We start from the raw sequence: 25,662 nt of genomic DNA, 5'->3' as shown, positions 1-25,662 counted from the left end.
AAGGAACTATAAGCCTTAAGAGGGTGGGGATGTATCTGCCTCTTTTGGTATTAAATTCAGAACCAAAATGCACCAGGATGACCACAGGGCTGTTTACAATCAATATCCTTTCTGACCAATCACGTCAAGGCTATGCTGGTAAAAAATATTCTAAATGTTACCATTTCATTTATATCCTGAGTGCCAATGCAGTAGCTGGAAGGGATTACAAAAAAGTATTCAATAAATATATTTTGGAAAAAAATCAGAAAGATAACCTTTAAAAAGGCATCATATATCAAATATTGTTTTGGTATAAAATCTAAAACCCATTACATCTTTGAAATGTGGAGTTTTAAATAAATAACACCAATTTGCTCAGAATCCAAAAATCCTAGAAAATCAATTTACTTTCTTACTTTTTCAGTCCTCATTCTGAGATTTAAAGTACTGGATAACTTGAGGCAACAGAAAAAAGATGGTTTTTGAAACTACGGATTTGCTGTTCAGAAAATAATAGCAATGGCATTCTGAGATGTAAGGGGAACCCAGAGGGGAAGAGAGAGTATGACCGGACTCTGTATTTCTAGAAACTAGGATTTATGAAGCAGAACCACAGAGGAAAAGGAATAAATTCAAGCCACTGGTTCTTCCTTTTGCTTGGCTACATGTTAGACTCACCTGGGGAGATCTTTAAAAAACACCAGCACCGGCCGGGTGCGGTGGCTCACGCCTGTAATCCCAGCACTTTGGGAGGCCGAGGCGGGCGGATCACGAGGTCAGGAGATCGAGACCATCCTGGCTAACATGGTGAAACCCCGTCTCTACTAAAAATACAAAAAAACTAGCCGGGCGCGGTTGTGGGCGCCTGTAGTCCCAGCTACTCGGGAGGCTGAGGCAGGAGAATGGCGGGAACCCGGGAGGCGGAGCTTGCAGTGAGCCGAGATCGCGCCACTGCGCTCCAGCCTGGGCGACAGAGCGAGACTCCGTCTCAAAAAAAAAAAAAAAAAAAAAACCACCAGCACCTGACCTTACCCCGGATTTAACTGATCATGGATGGAGCCTTTCCATCAATCAGAGTTAAAAGCTCCAGAGATTTTAATGTGCAGAAAAGGCTGAAAACCACTTGTAGACACATTAAAAATTCGGTTGCACTCTACCCTAAGAGTACATTACAAAATCGTATGGAGATTTTGAAGAGTTCAAATGCTAGGCTGGTCTCCAGAACTGTTGAATCAATCTCCAGGGTAAAACCTGGGAATGGACATGTCAGCTCAAGCTGTAATAACAAAATATTATAGACTGGGTGGCTTAAAACACAGAAATGTATTGCCTCACAGTTCTGGAGACTTGAAATCCGAGATCTAGGTGGCAGCATGGATGGTGTCTAATGAGAGCTTGCTCCTTAGATTACAGACAGACACCTTCTCACTGTGTCCTCACGTGTGAGGACATGGAAAGAGAGTTCAAGCTCTCTGGTGCCTCTTCTTATAAACACACTAATCCCATTATGAGGGCCTACTCTCTCGACCTCATCTAAACCTAACTGCCTGCCAAAGGCCCCTTCACCAAATGCCATCACATAAAAGATTACAACTTCAACATATCAATTTGGGTTGGGGGGGAAAGGACACAATTCAGCCCACAGCATTGCACTGTGAAAGTGTTAGAAAGATTCTGATGCCTATTCAAGACTCATGCATACAGATTCATAATTCCAAGATTATTATTTAAGAAGCAAAGAGATAAATCTCATCTCTACCACCTCCACAGTCACACCCTTAAATTGTTCCCTAGTCCTGTCTAAAATACTTCAAGTGGAAAAGTATCGTAAATTATAACACCCTTTCCTGACCATTTGCAAATTTTTATGAGGGGTAATCCAGATTAGCTATTTAAGGATGTAAGCTTTGTAATCAGATGGTTCTAGGTTCAAACCTCTCATTACAGTGTTCATACTTGAAACCCTGGGACACAACCCCCTTTACAAGTAGATGTCCCACTCAGACATCACGAATTGTTACTTCCCTCTTTCCCACTGAACTCAGAGCCTCAGTCCTTCTTAATACAGTATCCCTCAAGTCAGAACAACATTCAAGATAAAAACTATTTACCATTCCCACTTTAAAAACTCCTGTTTTGTGCCATCAAGTCCATCAACACAACTATTTCTTTCTTAAGACAAAGTTCTGGTATACTAAAAACAAAAATTACCCTAACAATTAAAATAATGGAGGATACTGAATGATTAGTGTTAGGTAAGAGAAAACAATCCGAGTTTTGCTAACACATGTGGCAGGGATAGAAAACAACAGAAAAAAAAAGACTAAAATATGATTTCCAAGAAGACTTGGAGATAGAAGTATTAATAAATTCAGAAAACAAGGAGATGCAATTTCCCAAAGTCATTATTGGCAGAGAATGTCATTTAGAGTTTCCTGAAAGCCCATAAAGAACAGTTCTGCCATGGGAATATCTATTTTGTCTGCCTTCATTCTGAACACTGACCTTTAACTTCAGAACTAAAGTGTTATTTACAGTTATAGCACTGTTAGGCTGTGTTAAATAATTTACTGTTTTTATTTCCTAGATAACTTACTATGTCCCTATTCCTCCAACATAATATTTCCTCTCAAATGTCATCAAATACATGTTGTACCTAAAAATTTATTATGTTACTCTAGACATTATTCAGTACGCAACGTGTTTTAAAAACATACAAAGGCACCCATGTTTATTAGAAGGGAGATTCTGGTGTTTTTAAACTGAAACAATTCCTAAATAATTATTATCGACAACATAGGATTTGAGTTAATGTATTAAATTCAGAGTAGCCAGTTTCTATGCCGAATAAGTACACTGCAGATGTGTGTATTTTAGGAAAGTGAGTGTGAAGGCAATTTGAAAGACTCATTAGAGAATGGGAGGCTAGAAAGAGAAGACCCTTAGGGACCATGACAACCATCTGAGTGGAGAATGACTAGATGTACTACGACTGTGACCATAGGGAGGAGTTGACAGACATGAAACTGGCAGCATATTACAACATAACAAAAGTAAGGAATGAAGTTCAGAAGGCAGGCAAAAATGGATCTTGGACGTTTCACCCAAGTAACTAGAAGGGTATTCATTATTACGGTGGCTAGGACAATTTGAAAAATATCAGTCATTCCGTGTTAAAGAATGGCTTAGGGGTATTTAAGGGCTAAACATGAACAAATATGTCTCAAAATCTGCAAAAAACATAAAAAATAATAATGGTAATCATGTGATTTCTGTTCAGCATCTCTGACTCCTTATACCTGATATTTAATAATTCTCAAGCATATTATCACTGGGTTCTGAAATGTAGAGAAGAGGCAGTGGGCTTCAAGGCTTTGGACTTCTCCTCCCAGTTCAGCGTGGAATTGTGAGGACTCAGATAATTAGACCACATTAATGATACACTTAGTGACTGAGTGGCAGCCTCACAGTTTGCAAAATAAGCTACTTAGTAAGCTCTCCTCTAGAATTATTTAACAAAGTAACTCCTGCCAGAAAATATGTTTGAAACTTTGAGAGGATGCTTAGTGGCTCTTCCATCCTTTGTGTAGAGAAGTCCTACAAAACCCAATTACAGTCCTTCCCAATCCACTAACATCCAGTGAACAAACAATTTTTAAGTACTTGTTTTTAATTTCTCTCAACAGAAGTTAGGTTAAAAGTCAAAATAACAACAGTGAAATAATTCTCTTAGGTCTGGCATGTTTGAAGCTGTGTATAGAAGGGAACTACAGAGAAGCTGTGTACAGAAGGGGAAGGACAGTGTAACCTGAAAGACCAGGCAGCCCTTGCTGTCAGTGTAATTTGAATCACCTCTGGCATGTTTATATAGCCATGATTAGCAACAATTTACTACATTTCTAATGTCATGCCAGACATGTATCCTTATCATTTCATTTAATGTTTACAATCAGTCTTATAGATCCCACATTCTTGGGCCAATTTCACAGATTACAGAATGAGTTTCAGAGAGGTTAAATAACTTGCTCAAGACCACAGGCCAGTACAGACCATAATCATTGGTCATTCTAATTTTAAGACAAAAGATTAATGGTAATAAGCAACGCATACAAATGTAAAATGTATAACATGCAAAATGTTATTAAAAAGAAAGCAAGCATGATTCTGAGACAGCTCAGGGTATGAAAGGGAAGACTCAGAAATCAATTGCAAATGGAAAAATAAATGCCAGTAATGAATTTATGTATCGAAATCAATCCTAATACAATAATGTTGCTATTTTAAAACCTAAACAATGCTATTTAATTTGTTTAAACATAAGGGACAAAATCACAAAGCTGGCTACAAAAAGAAAATGTGCTATTAATTTTGTAAGTGTTTCAAGAAATGTTCGTATCCATTGAGCAACTCTTTTTTTTTTTTTTTTTTTTTTTTTTTTGAGAAGGAGTCTCGCTCTGTCACCAGGCTGGAGTGCAGTGGCCCAATCTCAGCTCACTACAACCTCCACCTCCCGGGTTCAAGTGATTCTCCTACCTCAGTCTCCCGAGTAGCTGGGATTACAGGTGCTTGGCACCATGCCCAGCTAATTTTTGTATTTTTAGTAGAGATGGGGTTTCACCATGTTGGCCAGGATGGTCTTGATTTCTTGACCTCATGATTCACCCACGTCAGCCTCCCAAAGTGCTGGGGTTACAGGCGGGAGCCACCGCGCCCGGCCCATTGACCAACTCTTTACTGTCTAAATACCTCAAATATTCAGAATAAAGTAGATATCTTTAAAATGTGTAAGAAGTTCAAAATTTAGTAAAAGATAACTGCAGATATATATATTTCAATGTTTTTAATAGTGTATCACATATAAGAATAAAATATTTTTAAAATCCTCCTTTATATAAGCACGCATAATAAATTCATTTTTATAAACCTTTTCATGTGAAAACATCTAGACTATGAATTAATAGAAAGAATACTAGGCAGGAATATAGAAAGCCATTCCTACACTATCTTTATTAATATAAATCATTTCGGAAATAAAGATTCCTAGATATACAAACCAAAAAAAAAGCATCATCATTATTCCTTTTATTTTCTTCCTTAAAGGATCTCATTCAGACATTTCACATACTTATCATCTATCATTTTAACCAAGTCTACCTTTCCTCAAATCAGAAAAGTTTAAAAGATGAAAACAACCAATAGCTAAGAATTCGTGTTTAACATCAGCCTCCTTTCACTTCCAATTACATAGAAAAAAATGAGTGTACCTATTAAACACATATAAGTAGTTCAACAATCAGGAGAAGAGCTTTGGAAGGCATATATAACAAAGGCTACCCACCCAACAAGGAGAAAAACAAAGAAGTCGCAAAAAACAAATGAAGTATGTGCTTATTTCTGAAAATTTTGAATTCAACTCTGGAGTTCAAATGGCAATTTATTTTTTGCACTCATAACTATAAAATGAGAAGCATACGCTTAAGATCTCATTTATCTTTCAAACAAAAAATTGATGAGGGGAAAAGACAGGTACCTTTAATAACTGGGACAGGCGGTGATGGCTAAGAAGAAAGAAAATAAAACACTTATCCTAAAATTCAAACTTCATCTATCACACACAAAGCCACAATTATATAGTCATACTTTTTAATAGATTAAGTGATTTTTACATTCACATTAGATTTTTCTAGAAAAGTAACTACTGAAAAACAGAGCCAGAAACACATAGAGAAAAAATTGCCTTTTATATGAGACATTTAAAAATAATACACTAGTGATAATTTAACTCTTAAATAATTTCTTTAAAAGTACACTGAAAATTTTTAATAAAGCATTCACATTCGAAGTATTACTCATGACCATTCATTATATCACATTATAATCACTTAAATACAAGTCAGCGCACCCTGTTAGATGGTCCACTGAATGGCATCTGTTTATTTCATTCACTTCCTCACCTCATTGAAACACAGGAGAATTGTTGCTTTGCATTCAGCAAGAACTCTTAATTATTAGAACCTTTGTTTATATGCTTCATAATATTTGGATTTTTTTTAAAAAATTACTTGCTTATATAAAAAATAGTTTCGTTCACAGATCGTAGCTGCCAGTGCTAAGTGTTTGTGCTCCATAGGCGCATCCTGTTTCTTTGCTTGTCTTCCAAGAGTCTGGCTGTCAGGAATTGGAATGGGAACAATTTCCCTGTTGCATAACACAGTTCAGTGTACTGGACAAAGGGTGGGGCCTCAGGACTCCAGTGACTATTTGGATAGATCTCTAGGGAACATGCTTTTCAAGAGTCCAAAGAGAGAAAAATAAATGGGCCAGGGGGTCAGGTTTTAACCTGCTGACTTAGTTCACTGGCTCTTCACACTAGGCAACGGGCTCTGCACCACTTCCATTGAAACACGGTTTCTTATTGATCCAAAATCCCCAAAAGAGAGATCTAATATGAGTAATATTTTTGGCACAAGTTGGTATTATATTTATAACACTTCCCTGTTCTGGAATATTCTTTGAGATATAGTCTCTCAAGTTCTAAGAAGTAGGAACTGTTTGTCCTATCTTCTTTCCCTATTTCATCCATCTCCAGGACTTTCAACTTCTATATTTCCTATTTTATTTAGGACAGGCTACCATTTTAAATTTTTAAAATAAAAGTACCAGCTGGGTGCGGTGGCTCCTGCCTGTAATCCCAGCACTTTGGGAGGCTGAGGCGGGCGGATCACAGGGTCAGGAGTTCAAGATCAGCCTGGCCAGCATGGTGAAACCCCATCTCTACTAAACATACAAGAAATTAGCTGGGCACAGTGGCGTGCGCCTGTAGTCCCACTACTCGGGAGGCTGAGGCAGGAGAATTGCTTGAACCTGGCAGGCAAAGGTTGCAGTGAGCCAAGATCGCACCACAGCACTCCAGCCTGGGTGACAAAGTGAGACTGTCTCAAAAAAATAAACAAATAAATAAAATAAAATAAATACATTTTTTAAACGTACCTAGAGAATTAACATTCTAAAACACATAAGTACTTAGCTTGGGGAGTTGGTAGAAAGTTTTACTATCAGAGCTGTGGGCGTGTGTAATCCAACAATGTAATATGAACCAATATAAGGGCTACTCTGTTCTTGGAATACATATTCTGCAAAAATGAAAACAATGACTTGCTATTAAAGAGAAGAAACTGTTAAGCAACCTTCAATTTCATCGACTTTTATCTTCAGAAAGGAAGATTTGATGAACTTAGACCTGGAATTTAATGAACTATATATAACTACACATTTTTTAAAAATTGAAAATAAAAATGGGGTATCATGAACCTTAAAACACAGGAAGTTATGCACAATGGCTAAACTTCTAATTTCATTTTTAGAATTTCATATTCTCATATGTAACTGCTTCTTAATTCATAATACTGAGATTTGCTAGGGGTATAAATAGAGTGTGATATTTTATCAGTTCATCATGTGGTAAGAATGTTTATCCTAAAATATCTGTTTTTCTCTCTAGAAAATATGACTTGATGGTAACTAGTTGGCTACGTCTAGAAAGCTTTGTATAAACAAAGAACACATCTTCTTTGCACATGAGAGACTAATGTCTGTATCCATAGGTCTCATTTTATTCAGTCCCACATCAGCAATTATAGTCCTGCACTCAGTCTTCAAGGAGAATGAAAATTTGCATAGTGTACAATCCTGGCCATAGAATTTAGTATGGGCTTAGGACCAACCCAAAACCAGACTGGCTTTGAGAGTAATCATGATTCAGTTCATGGTAAAACATCTTACCATCATAGCCATCCAGAAAAAAATCTTACTTATATATAGTATATTTCTCGGGCCTACAGAATAGCAGTCATCATACTGAAGTACAGAAAAGATAATTATGATAAAAATCAGTCAAGTAAAGGGAAAAAATAATGTACTCAACATCAAAGTTATAGATATAAAACGCAAGAGATGAAAAAATAATTCCAATATTGATTTACTGAGTGGCAGTGAACCTTGTTAAGTGAATATATTGCTCTCTAAGTTAAATATAACCCTCATTTTGAAGGAGATATATTAAATTTGTGAATCTATTGAAATACCATTTAAATTATCACAGGCATACTCTGTTGAATTATTATGCAATTTTATTTGTGTGCATTCCATATAATGTTAATAAGGGCAATAAAATTTCCCATCATTTCAACGATACAGGGCACTTTTTCTTCTGGAAAAATAGTCACTCTGAGAACAGAGCCATCTAGTGGCAAGTGCAGAATAATGATTGCAACATAAAATTAACTGTGAGCCTAACAGTATCATTAGTAAATATTATCATTAACAACCTAAACTAACTGGTAACGAATATTAATGGTTCTGCTTTTCAGATAAAGAAATAAATTAAGTGAAAAATCCAGCTATAAAGGGTGTACACATTCTTTATACCGTATGGTCTTCATTTTGTAAAATAAAAAAGTCTAAAACAAGAATTAAACACACATGTATAATACACACACACACAAACACACAGACACAAAACAAAGGAACTACGCCAAACTATAAACAGTTCCCCAGCCTGGGAAGTGCAATTAAGTAGGTTTTGTCCCCTTCTTGATGTTTTTCTGCATTTTCCTCGGCAGGTACATACTACTTTTGTAAGTAGAAAATGTAATATTTAAAAATATATTGGGAGAGTACTGAAAGAAGTATGAAAACAACAAGAGCAGATTCACTAGTCTTTCAGAAAATATATTTTCCACTTCCAACTATACATCCTTGTAGATCTAGAAACTGTTTTCTATGATATAAGCAAAATAATACCTTTTGATATGTTTACCATAGGCTTAGATGATTCTTCATCTCGGAATAAATCACAAGATGCTTAGATATTAGGTATATAGCATTAAGATTTGAGCAACAAATAACAAGTATAACATAATTACGTAGGGTTTTAAAAATACATACAAATTACTTAGCTATATACTTAATATTGCAAAAAACGCAGTGAGGTAGAAAAGGAAAAGATAATTATTTCCATTTTATAAAGAAATGGAGATTTACAGACATCACATATTTATCTCCAGCTCTGTCACTGATGACTTAAAAGTCTTCTGACTCCTAGTCTATTGCTTTTCATACTGTAACAATTTTGATACCTGGAACTTAAAATATCTGTAAGTTATTTTCATGTTTATTCTCAAAAAGTCTCATTCGTGGCAATAGCTACTCTTCTCATTCCTCTCCTTAGATAGACACAGATGATGTACTATAACTGAGATAATTTATCATGGGCATAAACAAGAGTATAGATTTCCCAGGTGAAGTGGCTCATGCCTGTAATCCCAGCACTTTGGGGGACCAAGACAAAAGGATTGCTTGAGGCCAGGAGTTTGAGACGAGTCTAGGTGACATAAGGAGACCTCATCTCTACAAAAAACATTAAAAATTAGCCTGGCATGGTGGCATACTCAGGAGGCTGAAGTAGGAGGATCCCTTGAACCTAGAAGGTCAAGGCTACAGTGAGCCATGATCCTGCCACTGCACCCCAGTTTAGATGACAGAGTGAGATGCTGACTCAAAAAAAATATAGATTTTACTTTCTTAAAGTATGTTGATATTTTACAAGAGGTTTTTAACTAAATGAATGCCAAATTGCATGAAAGCCTGAAGTAAATGTTTAGAGTAAATGAAGAATAAAAGAAAACTTTAGACATTGACATTTTTTAAAATCCAAAAAAATCAAACTAAAATTTAAAATAGAGCAAACAAAACAAAATATGCCATATAGATATAGAATGATCTATATGGCAACTCTGAGGAGAAAAATACAATTATTAAAAGGGGTCTATTACTGACCCTAATCTTCACAAACAACCAAAAAGTAGTTTGATTTTGTTTGTTTGTTTGTTTGGTGGAGTCTTGCTCATGGCCCTGACTGGAGTACAGTGTCACAATCTCAGCTCACTGAAACCTCTGCCTCCCAGGTTCAAGTGATTCTCCCGCCTCGGTCTTCTGAAAAGCTGGGACTACAGGTGCGTGCCACCAGGCCCAGCTGATTTTCCTATTTTTAGTAGAGGCGCGGTTTTGCCATGTTGGTCAGGCTGGTCTCGAACTCCTGACCTCAAGTGATCTGCCCATCTTAGCCTCCCAAAGTGCTGGGATTACAGGCATGAGCCACCACGCCTGGCCTCTAGTAGTTCAATTTTTAATCTTCCTGATATTCAAAATCGATTTGGAAATTCTTGGGTTAATTACTTGTCAATGATAAGAACACTTTTCTTATATTTTCAATCTAAAATTAAAAGTTATATGTGAGATCCAAGATTAGTAATAACCCTGTTTGGTGGTGCCAACTCTGTCTACATCTAAGTAGCACCCAAAGTAGACACATGCAGCAGGGAGGTGGCCAAAAAAAAGTGCTTTGTCACTTCATCTCTTTTCCTTCCTTCAGTACTCCTTTCATTCCCATTCTAACTGATATATTTAAAATCGTCTAATACTATTTATATTCTGATACATTGCAGATAGATAATAATAAGCCATTTTGGGGAAAAGATAGGTATTATAAATGTGTACATTGACATTTTTACTGATATCTGTTTCTTATGCACTTGGTAAACCAACTGGGAAAAATTCATTACAATTTGCTATAAGAGTATTTTAATAGGAATCAAGGTTTTTAAGAAAACAATAATCAATAATCATCATCACCATCATCCCTTTCAGTTACTGGGTTGGGCCCAAAGCTTAATACATACATTACCTAGAGAAAGACGTAGATGAATGATTATCTTTATCTAGCTTTTCTAGATAAGCCTATAGTTCTGTTTTATATCTTTATGTAAAATTAAAGAAGAAAAAGATAGAAGCAAATGTGCTACATATATTACTGCTTCCAAAATTTCAATTATTCACATAGCAATTACCTTGGTGATTCTATCATGTTATGGACCAGCCACCCATAATATTGTATGCTTAGTCTTCTTCTATCAGTAAAATTTTGTTTCCAATTGGATTTATTTGTTAAAACTTTATGTCACTACTTAAATGGAAACTCAGTAATACTTTATATAACAACAAAGTGGCCATAAAACTAAAGTCAAGGAAAGACAATGCCATCTTTTTCAATTCTCACAAGACCCTCTTATTTCTGACAAATATCTAGCCTGAGGCCTGCTCTCTGTTACAAAGATAATCAGTGAGGGCTGGAGGGACATGAAAGCATCCTAGCTCCAAGGTGAGATCTGCTCCCCTTATCTCAATCAGTAACATCAGAGTAGAAATGAAAAGCAAATAATTTAGTAAACACTTAATATTATCTACCAGCATATCTGGTTGCATGTAAAACAATCTTTTATATCACCACTGATACGGACTCTACATTTCAAGAAATACTGTAGCCTATTATGCTAGGTATGCATTACTCAAGTAAAAAGTTATATTTTATCAAGAATGATGGTGGTTAAGCTAAACACAGAATGGCATTCATCCGTGATCTGAATGACTGAGGGAAGGTAGTGTTTGCTTATGTGAATGGCAGTAGTGAGCCATGGAAAGGGGGGAGCAGGGGCATGGAGGCTACAGAACTCCTCTGAGATCGCCAAGTCCCACTTCCCTACTTAAACACAGGCTTTAAAATAATCACGCTGAAGCTATCTTTTCAGATGCAAACATTTTAAGGAAAAATTGCTAATAATCTTGAGAAGACTATTACGTTTACTTTCCATCATGAAAAAGTAGTATTGCCTTTGTTCTAACTAATCAGTTATGTGAATTCTACCATGCCATTACCATATACAACTTTCAGATTATTCCAAAAGCTTAAAGATTTATCTGATTTTACTTTTTCGCATTGCATTCTTCTTATAAACTATGTATGAGATGCTTCAGAAAAGCACATATCTTTCTTGATACCATGCTATTTCTCCAATTATTCATTTCCTAACAATATTTTTGCCTTTAATAAATTACAGTGTATGCCTTCAGCCAATGAATTGCCATTATTGTGGATTATTTACTCGCAGGTTATAAAACAAGCAGTAAGAAAGAAGAAAATTACTAAAATGAATTAATGAATAAATGTGTGCAAACTCTTTATTGGCCATCAACTCCATCGCCATCTTTCTGATTCACAGGAGTCAGGAAGACTCAGTAAACCTCATTTTTCACAATCATTAGCCAGCTGGCTTCTCATCAGGTCCTGCCAATGGGAGGCATTGATTAGAGATCTGAAGGTGGAAGAAGTATAGGGTATTTTTTTCTGCTGAGTCAACAGCAGCAGAGGGCTACTGACAACCACTGTAGGTGACTATGGTATCCAGCCTGATAGTTTCACAGACAGTAGTAGTATTGGCTCCTAGAAGACTGCTATGCCACAATGGCACAATGCTGTTTTAAGATCACAGCAGAAGCACCAGTCTCTCCTGCAACTCAGTATCAAACGCGATTTCATGGCCTCCAGCCTTGGGTGGTAACAGCCTTCTGATATTTAGATAACAGCCCTTTCTCTCTTTTGCACCTCCAGTCCTTCTGTTATCACTGTAATTGATTCTTTTCATTCAATATCTTACTGCTTATATTACAGTAGGTTCTGATTTTGAGTGGGCACTACTGATACACAATAAAACTAGTATAACTCAAAAGTATCTTATCTTCCTATCATTAATGGTATTAAATTGAAAATTTTTGAAGTATACATTGCAGATAAATGCTATGAAACCTTTGAATGTATATGTATGAATGTACACACACTAAAATATGAAGAACATGCTCTACAATGTAAAACAATCTCTTGATGGTCAAATTATACATTATTTTTTCTTCATGTATTACTAGTAACAAACACATTAAAAGGTATATGTAAATTTAAAAAGACAGAAATTATGCCAGTAACCTCAAGAATGTCTTTAAAATTTTTACTTTATACACACAACAAACTTATACTTATTTTATATATTTTCTGCCTTTGAGGCTTTGCATAAGGATGATTTTCTGTTTGTAACAAGGCATAGTAGAAGGACCAGGGGGTTTGGAGTTGGAAAGATTTCACAACCATCCTAGTCATAATTGTAAAATATTAATAGAAGTCTACCTCCGGGATGGCTGAAAATTTTACATGAAATTACAGATATTAAAAGATATTACTAAAAATATAAATGTCTTATATTTTCCACCCATTCTTTCCTTTTGTTTAAACAGTAACTTGATTCACACTCAATGTACAAAATTATAAATAACAGAAGGATATGGTACACATTTTCAGAAGCACAAAGAAACACTAATTTAGGGAAGAAAAGTCATCCATAATTTCCCCATCTGATAAGAAAGCACTGTTAACATCTGACATATTTCCATCATCCTTGTATCTAGGCACTTTTCTTTACATATTTTTATATCTTACATATTCTTTTTGTATAAATTCAAATTTTTTGCCCTCTTAAGGTTTTACCATCAGCATGTTTCAATCATTCCGTGAGCCACAGTAAACACCATGTTCATGACTATATAATATCGTGTAGACAATGGTCTGATGGCCTCAAAGGCTATATCCACGCAGAAGATGGACAGTATCCTAATGTCTGGCTTTGCTTTTCACTGGAGTAGCTCTATGTTTCTGAATCTTACGTTTCTGACTCTTAGGAAGGACAGCTTGTCTTCTTATCCACCAGACAAGTAGAGCAAAACTGAGGGGCTTTCCCTGGGGGGCTTTCTTTTGCTCTACTTGTCTGACAGTAGATAGGAAGACAAGAATGGCATTCTTTCCAGTTTTATTTGCTTATAGTAGTGAAAACTCCTCCCAGACAGGCAGTAGGTTGACTGTCTCCACAGTTTTCTGCATACATCTTTTCCTGTGTTTCTAAGGGCACATTAGTAAGAAGGTGGGAGAGAACTACTGACCAGATGCTATTTCTAAACTGTAACCCAGCACTCTCTTGAACCTATACAAAAAGATTTGTCTAACATTACATATTCATCCCAGAATTGTTTCTTTTGGAAAGCTTAATATTTATATACCTCGATAAAACTCAGGATAAGTAAAAGGACTATTCTTGAAAAAACAAGGAAATAGTGGCAACAAACTCAACACTACATCAGATAGAAATGGGAACTGCAGAGGCATATATGCGTCAATCAATAGTAGAACTTCCAGGAAACATATTAACAATCCTGAGACAAAGCTACAAAGGCACCAAGCACTGCTCTTTGTACTTTTGCAATAAGCAGGACAACTAAGTGTTTTATAAACAATAAATACAGCTATGTGAAGATGAACATGTACAACATGATGAAAATTCACTAGTATATAAAATAATTCAAATTTCTGAAATCAAGAAGAAAAAAATCTGGAAATATTTTTGGAAAAAAAAGGTAAATGATCATATCTGTCAATTAGTAAAGTTAATATCTAAAGGAATCACCAAAATAATCATATCTAACTATATAAAAAAATAACATTGTGAAAACTTACTGAGAAGATAGGCTCAAAATGCAGCAATTTTAGGGAAATAACCTTTCTAAATGGCAATCTATGTGACATGTTAATTAATTTAATCAGGGCATAGTTCAGGAGTTCTTCTTAAAAAAATTTTTTACAGCATTGTAATAAACCAACTATGACACATTTAATTATGTTACAAGTTATTTTTTAACAGATATAATAACTCAGATAAGAAAATGTTCTACTTTTAACCTACCAAAAGTAGATTAACCCTTACTTTGAATACAGACATTATATCCTTTTCTATCTAATTGCATTGAAACTTAAGGAAATCTGTATTCTATTCTGAATCAACCACTGAGATAATATTATATAATAATTTATATATACAACGTGTATATATAGAATTATAGTTAAAATATTTTGTATAATGAAAAATAAAACACAGGAATTAAGTTGTGCATATATGCAAATATTTTTATGTGTTATATGCATGTATATGCATAAATTTTACTTCATATACGCCTCGTTTTATCCATAAGTGAAATACTACAAGTATAATACTATTGGGAGCCCTAGAAAAATCTAAGCTACTCATATAAATTTAAGATCTCAGTAGAGCAACGTTAATATTAAAAGCAAAATTAATGAAAAAAATAGAAAATTTAGAATAGAATAATAATAATAAAATAAACAGAAAAATTTCCCTGCTCAGAATTAGGAAATAGAATACTTTTTCTGTAGTGTATTCCATATTAGAAAGGAATTCCTTTGCCACTCAATGTCCTTGCTTAGATTTTGCTTGAAATTTTCTCGCTGTGTGAATTGTCAGGTTTTGTTTGTTTTATGTGGTTTTTGTTTTTTGTTGGACATAGGTGCATTTCTGATAAAGAAGTGATTGATTTGACTGTATAAAAAAGGATTAAGGGGATTTCCTGGAAGGAGGCTTTGGTATAACTCAACCAAGGGAAGAGAAAGCAAAAGCTAAGGCTACTTGAGAAAGCATCTCCATGCTTAGTCTGAGAGAGAATAGTTATTCTCAGTATGGTTCCCAGCTGGCAAACTCATCCAAAAGCATAACCCCTTTGCTTGATTCCTGTGGGCAAGTCCATAGCTTTAATTCTTTTTACCAGTCATTAAGTGCTATTCTGTAAAGATAAAAGGGAGCTATAAAGGATTATTAAACTTCTAATAAACTGAAATAACCAAATTACTAGTTGCACCCCCATGCAATGTTTGGCAACTCTACCCATGGACACACATAAACATAATTGTATTTCCAGCAAATTTTTTGGTAATAATTCTTTATTACAGCATTAATTTAGCTAGAGTACTGTACAGAGCTGGTCATGTTTTTAATCGCTGGAACTCTGGTCTGTTTATAAGTTAGTTTTGCTTTGGAGCTATAGATTTAGGTCATATGGGGCTTGGTTCATGCTGCAGTGCAGAGAGATACATGTTTCCCTCAATATTTGGGCATATAATTTCCTAAGAAGTCAACTTTATAGTTTGAATGTGAAACGCTAATACTTGTTTTATTAAATTCTCCCCAAATTTGTTTGTAAAATATCTCTTTGGTGGTATGATATATTACACAAGCAAACTAACCCCCAGGGAACATATTACAAAATTCAGCGTTTTAAAATTCTACCTGCTTCTGTGTTTTAGCAAACTTAAGCTATCTGACTTTTTCCTGTCACTCAGCAAACTCATTTAAAGCAAAACATAGTAAATGCCTCCAATTCTCTCTAAAGGTTCTAAAATAGATACTCTCTCTGCTCATTGAAGGAGTGCTGCTAAGGAGCTGATCCCTTCATGAGGGAACCTATAGGTTGTTGACATGTCCTGGATATAAATATTTAAATGGACAGTTCATTTTCAGTCAGTTCATACATTTAAATATTTTTTCTCATGTATTTATTTTATTAAGGAAAAATACTATCTATTGTGGTCAAATGCCAATTTATCATTAAGTGTGTTACATTGAGACGAATGTTCCAGCGAGCAATGCTTTGATGCAGGAAAGCTTTAGATACGTCACACAGTAACAGTACCTAAAATCTGTTCAGGGAGACCCAAGAGGCGCTATCTGAATGGATTATTCTACTTTCCACCTCTTAGACCTTTCCCAATCTTTTCAATGTTTTTAAATACTCACCTGGCATCATGCTACAAAAGAAAAGGAGAGAAATAGGAGAGGAACAATTAACATGGTTTTTATCTGTTTGTTTATAGTTGGAAAGCTTACCAATTTTAGAATAAACACAGAGACATGTCAGGGATTTACTGAAAAGCAGCCTACCATTTCCTAGTAAATACTGAATTCCATAACAAACAAGAGGGCTTGCTCACACATTCTTTCATCTTAATTTATTTGGCAAGCATCTGGTGCATGCCTACTACATGCCAGAATCCTGCTACAAGCACTATTCTTTAGCAATAAGTAAGATAAAGCCAATGAAATCTAATTAAACTAAAGAGCTCTGCACAGCAAAAGAAACTATCAACAGAGTAAACAGACAATCTACAGAACAGGAGAACATTTTTGCAAACTATGCATCTGACAAAGGTCTGATATCTGGCATCTGCAAGGAACCTAAATTCACAAGAAAAAAGCAAACAACTCCATTAAAAAGTGCACACAGGACATGAATAAACACTTTCAAAAGAAGACATACATGCGGCCAACAAGCATATGAAAAAAACTCAACATGACTGATCATTAGAGAAATGCAAATCAAAACCACAATATAAGATACCATCTCACACTAATCAGAATGACCATTATTAAAAAGTCAAAAAGTAACAGATGCTGGTGAGGCTGTGGAGAAAAAGAAACACTTATACACTGTTGGTGGGAGTATAAATTAGTTCAGCCACTGTAGAAAGTAGTGTGTCTATTCCACAAAGAGCTAAAAACAGAACTACCATTCAACCCACACATTCAATTACTGGGTATATACACAAAGGAATATAAATTGTCCTGTCATAAAGACACATGCACATGTATGGTTATTGCAGCACTATTTACAACAGCAAAGACATGGAATCAACCTAAATGCCCATCAATGGTAGACTGGATAAAGAAAATGAGGTACATATACACCATGGAGTATTATGCAGTCATACAAAAATGAAATCATGTCCTGTGCAAGAAAATGGATGGAGCTGGAGGTTATTATCCTTAGCAAACTAACACAGGAACAGAAAATCAAATACTACATGTTCTCACTTATAAGTGGGAGCTAAATGATGAGAACACATGGACACATAGAGGGGAACAACACACATTGGGGTCTATTGAAGGCTAGAGGGTGGGAGGAAGGAGAGGACCGGGAAAAATAAATAATGGGTACCAGGCTCAATACCTGAGTGCCCAAATAATCTGTACAACAAACCCCCATGACCTGAGTTTACTTACATAACAAACCTGCACATGTACCCCTGAACTTAAAAGTTAATAAATAAATAAACAAACAAACAAACAAAGCCCTCCTCTTATTGAGCTTACATTCTAGTTAAAGAAGGCAGCATATAAGAAAATAACATGTCAGCTGGTAATACAAACAATGCAGAAAAATACAGTTAGGTAAAGATAGAGTGGTGAGGGGAAGTGTGAATGAATTGTTTTAAATAAAGTGATATGGTGAAGACTATTCATGAGGAAAACTGGAGCACAGGCAAGGAAGTGAAAAAATAATATATGTGTACGTTAGAAAAAAGTACATTCCTGGCAGAGGAAACAGCAAGCACAAAAAAATCCAAGGTAAAGATATGCTTAACAGCTTCAAGCAAGAGCCAGAAGCTGATGTGCCTAGAGTGAGTAAATGAGGAAAGTGTACAACATAAGGTCAAAGATATCACAGGGAGACAGATGATGGCTGAGCTCATTGCCTGGGTGAAGAATGTCAAATTTTCTTCTGAATGAGAGTTGGTGCAATTGCAAGATTGCAGAGAAATGGCATGGTCTGATTCACCTTTCAAAGGATTAGTTTTGCTGCTGTGTGATGAGTAAACTGTAAGGAGGCAAGAGTGGAAGCAGGCAACAGATAATTTCAGCAACAGATGATGGTGACTGTGTAGATAGTTAAATAGTGACACTCTAGATATTTGGAAGTCAGGTGGAATAAGATTTTCAGATAGATCGAATCTGAGATGTAAGAGAAACAGAGCTGAGGAAGGAGGACTCAGAGCATCTGGAAAAATCTAATGGGATTATCAATGTGTCAACAACATGATTTCCCGAACATGATGCCTACTTATATTCAAAACAATGACAAAAAGTATCTAACATTTTACAGGCTTTTCCTCTCTGACTTCTTTAACCAAAAATTGAACTTTCTATTTTACTTAGTTCTTAGATACTCTTGACAAATCATGGTTCTCTCTTTCCATTGTTTTTGCCACCTACATACCGATACCTCAGCAAATGACTTCTACATTATCAAATGTTGGCCAGGCACAGTGCCTCATGCCTGTAATTCCAGCACTTTGGGAGGCCAAGGCGGGCAGATCACCTGAGGTCAGGAGTTCGAGACCAGCCTGGCCAACATGGTGAAATGCTGTCTCTACTAAAAATACAAAAAAAATTAGCCAGGTGTGGTGGTGGTCACCTATAATCCCAGCTACTTGGGAGGCTGAGGCAAGCGAACTGCTTGAACCTGGGAGGCGGAGGTTGCAGTGAGCTGAGACGGTGCCATTGCACTCCGGCCTGGGTGACACAGTGGGACTCAGTCTCAAAAAAAAAAAAAAAAAAAATACATTATCAAGTTTGTCATCCAAAACCAGTCAATCACAAATCTCGGAAATAAAAACTCAACTTCACTGTGGTTGGCTTTTAAATCCCTTGCACCTACAGATTCAAAACACTGGTAGGCAGGCATTAGATCGGAATACGATGGCATTCTTTCTGAAGGTGCCTAAAAGCAGAGGCTAAAAAAACTCTTTAAATCTTATCAAGACAGCATCGAGGAAATACTGCAAGAATAATTAGCAGTGTCTTTAGCGGGCGAATCAGGTGAATAATTCCCTACTTGGGGCCCCTTCAGCTAATCAACATGGTCTGAGCTACCAAAAGAGTGCGAGGGTCAGCAGCCATTCAGTGTCATGAGGCTGGCATGCTTCCCTTCCATGTGTTTGCTGTCTATAGCTGATGTCTATCATTAAGCTAAAGTCAAATGATCCACAGCCCATGATGAGAGGGTGACTATTGCACAATTCTACCAGCATATTCTCCCAGGTGGGTTTTGCAGATCATTAACCACATAAGATTCCCTGAGATGGAAAAAAGCTTCTCTGATCAAACAAATATAGCAAATGTTCTATCCTGCATTCCTTCTGTAAAAATTTACAATGTTCTTTCATTCGAGGTTTTGTCAAGTCCTGCGGTAACTAAACCATCAACTGCTTAACTAGCATTTCCCAAACTTGTTTTACCAATGAGTAAAGAAAACAAGAATCCTAATCTGAGAAAGGAGAAGAGGATGACCATTTAGAGACACATTGCAAAGGAAAACTGTCAAAACTTGGTGAATGATTTAATAAATGGATGAGAGAGATATTGAAGATGACTTCAATAGTTCTAATGCTGATGACCAGAAAAGGGAGAGAAATACACATTAAGACAAATGACTTCCAAATTCTAAAAAAATTATTTTGTTTCAGTTACACTCATTAGGCATCATTGATACGTTCCATGTGCTAAATAAGGCACTAAGAACAATGAACAAGAAAGAGACTAATCTTGTATCTGCACAAGTTAGACTAAATGGACCACTATGAGAACTAGTCTGATGCATGCAGAGGAATGCCATAATTCAGGAGCACTAATATTTTACTGGGATTAAGTACTCCCTTTGAGAATATGGAAAGCATTGTTCAGGGAAGCATTCCAAGCAGTAACATCTAAGCTGAGACCTATCGGGGCAGAGCATTTTGGTCAGGTGATGAGACATATTGTTCAGATACAAAAGCAAGGCAGACAGATCAGATGAAGAGCCAGAGAGTCAGGGTTAAACTATGCAACAAAGAGAAATGCGGTTAAGTGTGAGCTTAAGATGAAAGGGTGAAACACAGTTAAATAAAGGGTGAAACACAGTTAAATAAACAACAGTGTGTCAAGTACAACTGCAACCACGTTATAGGCATGGATATTTCTAAATGAATATAAAATCTGACTCTTTTCAAAAGAAGTCCAACACATTCATCTCACACGTGAGAAGATTCTTTTAGATGCTAGGGTGCCATGTAATGTGGCAGAATTAAAGGAAAGGAAATAAATCACCTTTTGCTTTGGGATCCTTCTCATATTCAAAAAGGTTACTGGGGCGGGCACGGTGGCTCACACCTGTAATCCTAGCACTTTGGGAGGCTGAGATGGGCGGATCATGAGGTCAGGAGATCGAGACCATCCTGGCTAACATGGTGAAACCTTGTCTCTACTAAAAATACAAAAAACAATTAGCCAGGCGCAATGGCAGGTGCCTGTAGTCCCAGCTACTCGGGAGGCTGAGGCAGGAGAATGGCATGAACCCTGGAGGCGGAGCTTGCAGTGAGCCGAGATCACGCCACTGCACTCCAGCCTGGGCAACAGAGCCAGACTCCATCTCAAAAAAAAAAAAAATGGTCACTGGTCCTTTCCCCCACAAAAAAATTAAAAACCGTAAGTGAATGAGGCTGGGTGTACTTGCTCATTCCTGTAATCCCAGCGCTTTGGGAGGCTGAGGCAAGCAGATTACTTGCGACCTGGAAGGCCAAGGTGGGCAGATCACTTGAGGCCAGGAGTTTGAAACCAGCCTGGCCAACATGGAGAAAGCCTGTCTCTACTAAAAATACAAACATTAGCCGGGCGTGGTGGCGCACACCTGTAATCCCATCTACTTGGGAGGCTGAGGCAGGTGATTCGCTTGAATCCGGGAGGCAAAGGTTGCAGTGAGCTGAGATGGCACCGCTGCACTCCAGCCTGGGAGACAGAGCAAGACTACACCTCGAGAAAAATAAACATAAAAAGTAAAAGACCACTGAATAACTGAATAGTTAGGAAAACTGTTAATACACTGAGGTCTAAAACATTCTGAAGGTCTGAAACAAAGAAACATTCTTTGTTTGGAAGTTTGAACCAGATTCTTAAATACCTGACACTTACTATGACTTCTGTCTTCCACAGCCTTTTGTAAGTGATCAAGGCATATTTCCAAATACTAGAATTTTTGCTGATATATCTGAAGGGATTAAAAGGTAACTACTAGATTTAAACAGTGAGCTTTGTAAAACTGACTGCAAGCAACTTTCTGCAGGTAACTGATCTTTTTCACTTTCACTCAGCTGAAGTTAGAAACTGTTTCTTGCCTTCAACAAGTTCTCAGACCAAGTCAGAAGGAAGAGTTCTTGTGTATCCAAGTAAACTCAATTTTTGTTTGGCACCCATTTGCTCTTACCATATTCTTTGAATACCTACTGAGACCTGACAAGCTCAACATTCTGACATGCATCTTCATTTGTTATAAAAACACATTACTCATCAAATTATAAGCACATTCTCATACAGCATATTTGATATACCAGGGTGCAGCCAAATTCTAGGTGACTCTTGGTTTAAGACAACTTAAACGACTCCTTCTAACACCTTTAGCCAATTCTGCATTTGGATAGCATTCTCTCAAATGTTAAAATAACATATAAAGGAGCATTGTCTATTTCAGGTATCAAACTTGTTCATCTTTTATAATATTCCACGAATCTGTTTTTCACTTTTCTCAAATAAAAGACAGCTTCAAACTGAAGGAGTTTTCTATTTTAAATACAATTATTAAAGTATATTGGTGTCCAGTGGGCTCAACAGAAATATGTGAAAATTTATTTTTACCTAATTGGCTAAAAGGTTCAAGAATATGGCACTGTCTCCTTTACAACCTCTTTGAAATTAGAATCCCAAAAGTCAGGGGAAAGGGCTAATTCACACCTGTGACCTATTGGCCCCTGGATGACAGGGACTAGGTCTCATTCACTGCTGTGTCCCCAGTGTTTAGCATAAACCTCACAATTTTGGGAAACTAGACAACTCTAGTAAGCACTCAATATATAATTATTGAATAAGTAAACAAACTAATGCAAAGCATCAAGCTCAACAAAATAAAGCATAATAAACAGCAATGTTGGGCTGCGATGCATTCTGGGAAAGGAGCAGCACCAAATCCAAGATGGCAGCCAGCAGAAGGCTGATGAAGGAGCTTGAAGAAATACGCAAATGTGGAATGAAAAACTTCCATAACTTCCAGGTGGATGGAGCTAATTTATTGACTTGGCAAGAGCTTATTGTTCCTGACAACCCTCCATATAAGGGGGCCTTCAGAATCGAAATCAACATTACAGCAGAGTACCGATTCAAACCACTGAAGATCACACTTAAAGATCTGTCACCCAAACGTCCACTAAAAGGGGCAGGTCTGTCTGTCAGTAATTAGTGCTGAAAACTGGAAGCCAGCAACTAAAACTGACCGAGTAATCCAGTTCTTCATAACACTGGTGAATGACCCCCAGCCTAAGCATCCACTTCGAGCTGACCAAGCTGAATAATACTCTAAGGACTGTAAAAATTTCTGTAAGAATGCGGAAGTTTACAGAGAAATATGGGGAAAAGCCACCGGTGGACTAAAATCTGCCATGATTGGTTCCAGTAAGTGTGAGCAGAGACCCCGTGCAGTGCATTCAGACACCCCACATAGCAGGATTCTGTGGAAACTGACACGTGCCACCGCCTACTGCGTTGGCAGTTACTTTCTACAGTTTTCTTAATCAAAAGTGTTCTAGGCAACCTGTAAATAAAGAATTAAAAATTTAAGATGTTCTAAAAAATAAATAAAAATAAAAAATAAATGGCAATGTCTGTAAATGAAACAAACTCTGGTTGGAAAAACAAAAATGTGGTGTTGAAATATTTTGCTGTATTTTGCCTCATAAAATTTTATTTTCTTAAGCAACTATTAAAATGAATTAAGATTTGTCTAACATTTAAAAGAACTGCAATAACGCAGATTACTACTTCATCAAAAGGCTGAATCACTAGGAGAAGAAGTGATTCCTCTATATTTCAATCTTCTCTTCCTAGGGGACAATTTGAGAGGGAAATCTTTTCACTATTTAGGTCTGGACTATCCTGTTAATAAAATACAATGTTGAAATGGCTAAATCACATTGGCTGCTATGCAATACATTTTTTTAGCTACAGCATTGCTTTTACAAAGTAGCTTTTACATACTTAGCAATCCAGCAGGTGATAAACACATATGTTAAGAAGGATTAATGCACTTTAATGGAGAGTACTAGGAAACCAAAATAAATTCCATTTAAAGAGATTAACTGAATCTTTTGTAATAGGACCTCTTTTAAAATGCGTGGAAACAGACATTTGTAAACTGTCTTCTTTCAAAATGTAACGTGACAATCCCAACTACTCAGGAGGCTAGGTAGGGAATGGGGATTGCTTGAGCCCAAAAGTTTAACACCAGCCAGGGCAATACAGCAAGACTCCACCTCAAAAAAAAAAAAAAAAAAAAAACTTTTTAAATAAAAACCTTAAATAATGAAATGCAGATTACCCTTTACAAATAAAATTTTTTAGTGAATTTAGGAAACACCAGTATCATCAATATTAGAAATTATGTAGGTAAGTGCCTGCATTCATATCCAAATTCATGAAAAGAGAAGGCAACTATTCATGTTTTGAAAACCAAGGCATACTACTAAACTGTCTTAACTCCAAGTTACTTTGGAGTACTTTATTCAGAAAAGTCTGTTAACAAAAGTAACAGACCTACCTCAGAATTTTTGTAGGTTACAATATTGTCCTCTTCACTAATCCACCCCTTGTCCCCGCCGCCCGCCCGAGGCAGAGATTTGCTCTTGTTGCCCGGACTGTAGTGCATTGGCACGATCTCGGCTCACTGCAACCTCTGCCTCCCAGGTTCAAGTGATTCTCCTGTCTCAGCCTCCTGAGTAGCTGGGATAACAGGCATCCACCACTACTCCTGGTATTTTTAGTGGAGACAGGGTTTCACCATGTTGCCCAGGCTGGTCTCGAACTCCTGACCCCAGGTGATCCACCCGCCTCAGCCTCCCAAAGTGCTAGGATTTCACTAATTTTATCCCATGTTTTTGTGTGAATGGAATTCACTGTCTACTTTGAAAGGATGATCATCAGTTTCCTAGAATGGACAGCCTTAATATTACTAATGGAGTTTTAATACATGGTTAACGGGTTCCTCGCTGTGACTTCCCATCTCAGTAAATGACAGATCCATCCTTCCAGTCTCTCCGAATACAAACCCATCTGTGTAAGAGAATGTAGGGAAAACCAGTGTTTCTCCTGCTCTCACACATCACTCAACACTTCTGACACCAGATTCTTCAACAGACACCAGCTGAGCATCCTCTAATTCGATTCAATCCTAACACTATCCACCTGGACATAGCATCACCCCTCAGTCCCTCATGACTGCCCCCCTCTTCAGATGCCAATTCCAAATCCCAGGTTGTGACTTGTACTTCGACCAACCACCTATACATCAGAGATCCTATAACCCACCTCTTTGGGTTTGATTACTTTTCCACAGCAGCTCACAGAATTCAGAGAAACATTTCATATATATTCACCATTATTAAAAAAATTACAAAGCATATGAATGAACAGCCAGTTGGAGAGCTGCATAGGGTGAGGTATAGGAGAAGGGGTGCAGAGCTCCCATGTCCTCCCTGGGTGGGTGTGCCACCTTCTAGGAACCTCCACATGTTCAGCTATCCAGAAGTTCTCTGAACCCTGTCCTTTAGGATTTACATAGAGGCTTCAATTCTACAGGTATGACTGATTGCATCACTGGCCATTGGTAATCAATGCAACCTTCAGCCCTGCAGAGACTGAGAGATGGGGTTAAAAGTCCTAACCCCTGATCATGCCTTGGTCTTTCTGGTGAGCAGCCCCCATCCAGAAGTTACAAAGGGGCCTCCAGCCATTAGTCGTCTTATTAGCACACAAAGGATATTCTTATCAAGGGTTTTAGGAGCTGTATGACAGAAAACAGGGATGAAGACCAAATACATATTTTACAATATCACAATTAGCAAATTCAACTGGCTCTACTTTTAGAATATCCTCCTACCACCTTCATTGTCATCTCCAAGCCACTGTTATCTCTCACCTAGATGGCTTGCAAGAGAGAGGCTTGTCTCATGCTGCCTCCTTTGCCCATCTACAATCTGTGTTCCAG

General features: G+C 36.9%; 1 protein-coding gene and 1 pseudogene across 1 annotated transcript in view; one reads left to right on the top strand and one right to left on the bottom strand.

Moving 5' to 3' along the window:
• Positions 1–25,662, bottom strand: part of PDE3A (phosphodiesterase 3A) — a 315,011-nt gene that overhangs the window by 212,219 nt on the left and 77,130 nt on the right. The window lies entirely within an intron of this gene.
• On the top strand, positions 22,422–23,054 carry LOC107126654 (ubiquitin-conjugating enzyme E2 L3 pseudogene; annotated as a pseudogene).

Source organism: Macaca fascicularis, chromosome 11 (assembly GCF_037993035.2).
Source record: "Macaca fascicularis isolate 582-1 chromosome 11, T2T-MFA8v1.1".
Lineage (NCBI taxonomy): Eukaryota > Metazoa > Chordata > Mammalia > Primates > Cercopithecidae > Macaca > Macaca fascicularis.
The sequence above is the reverse complement of the archived record's forward strand: the minus strand, read 5'-3'. Positions and strand labels throughout refer to the sequence as shown.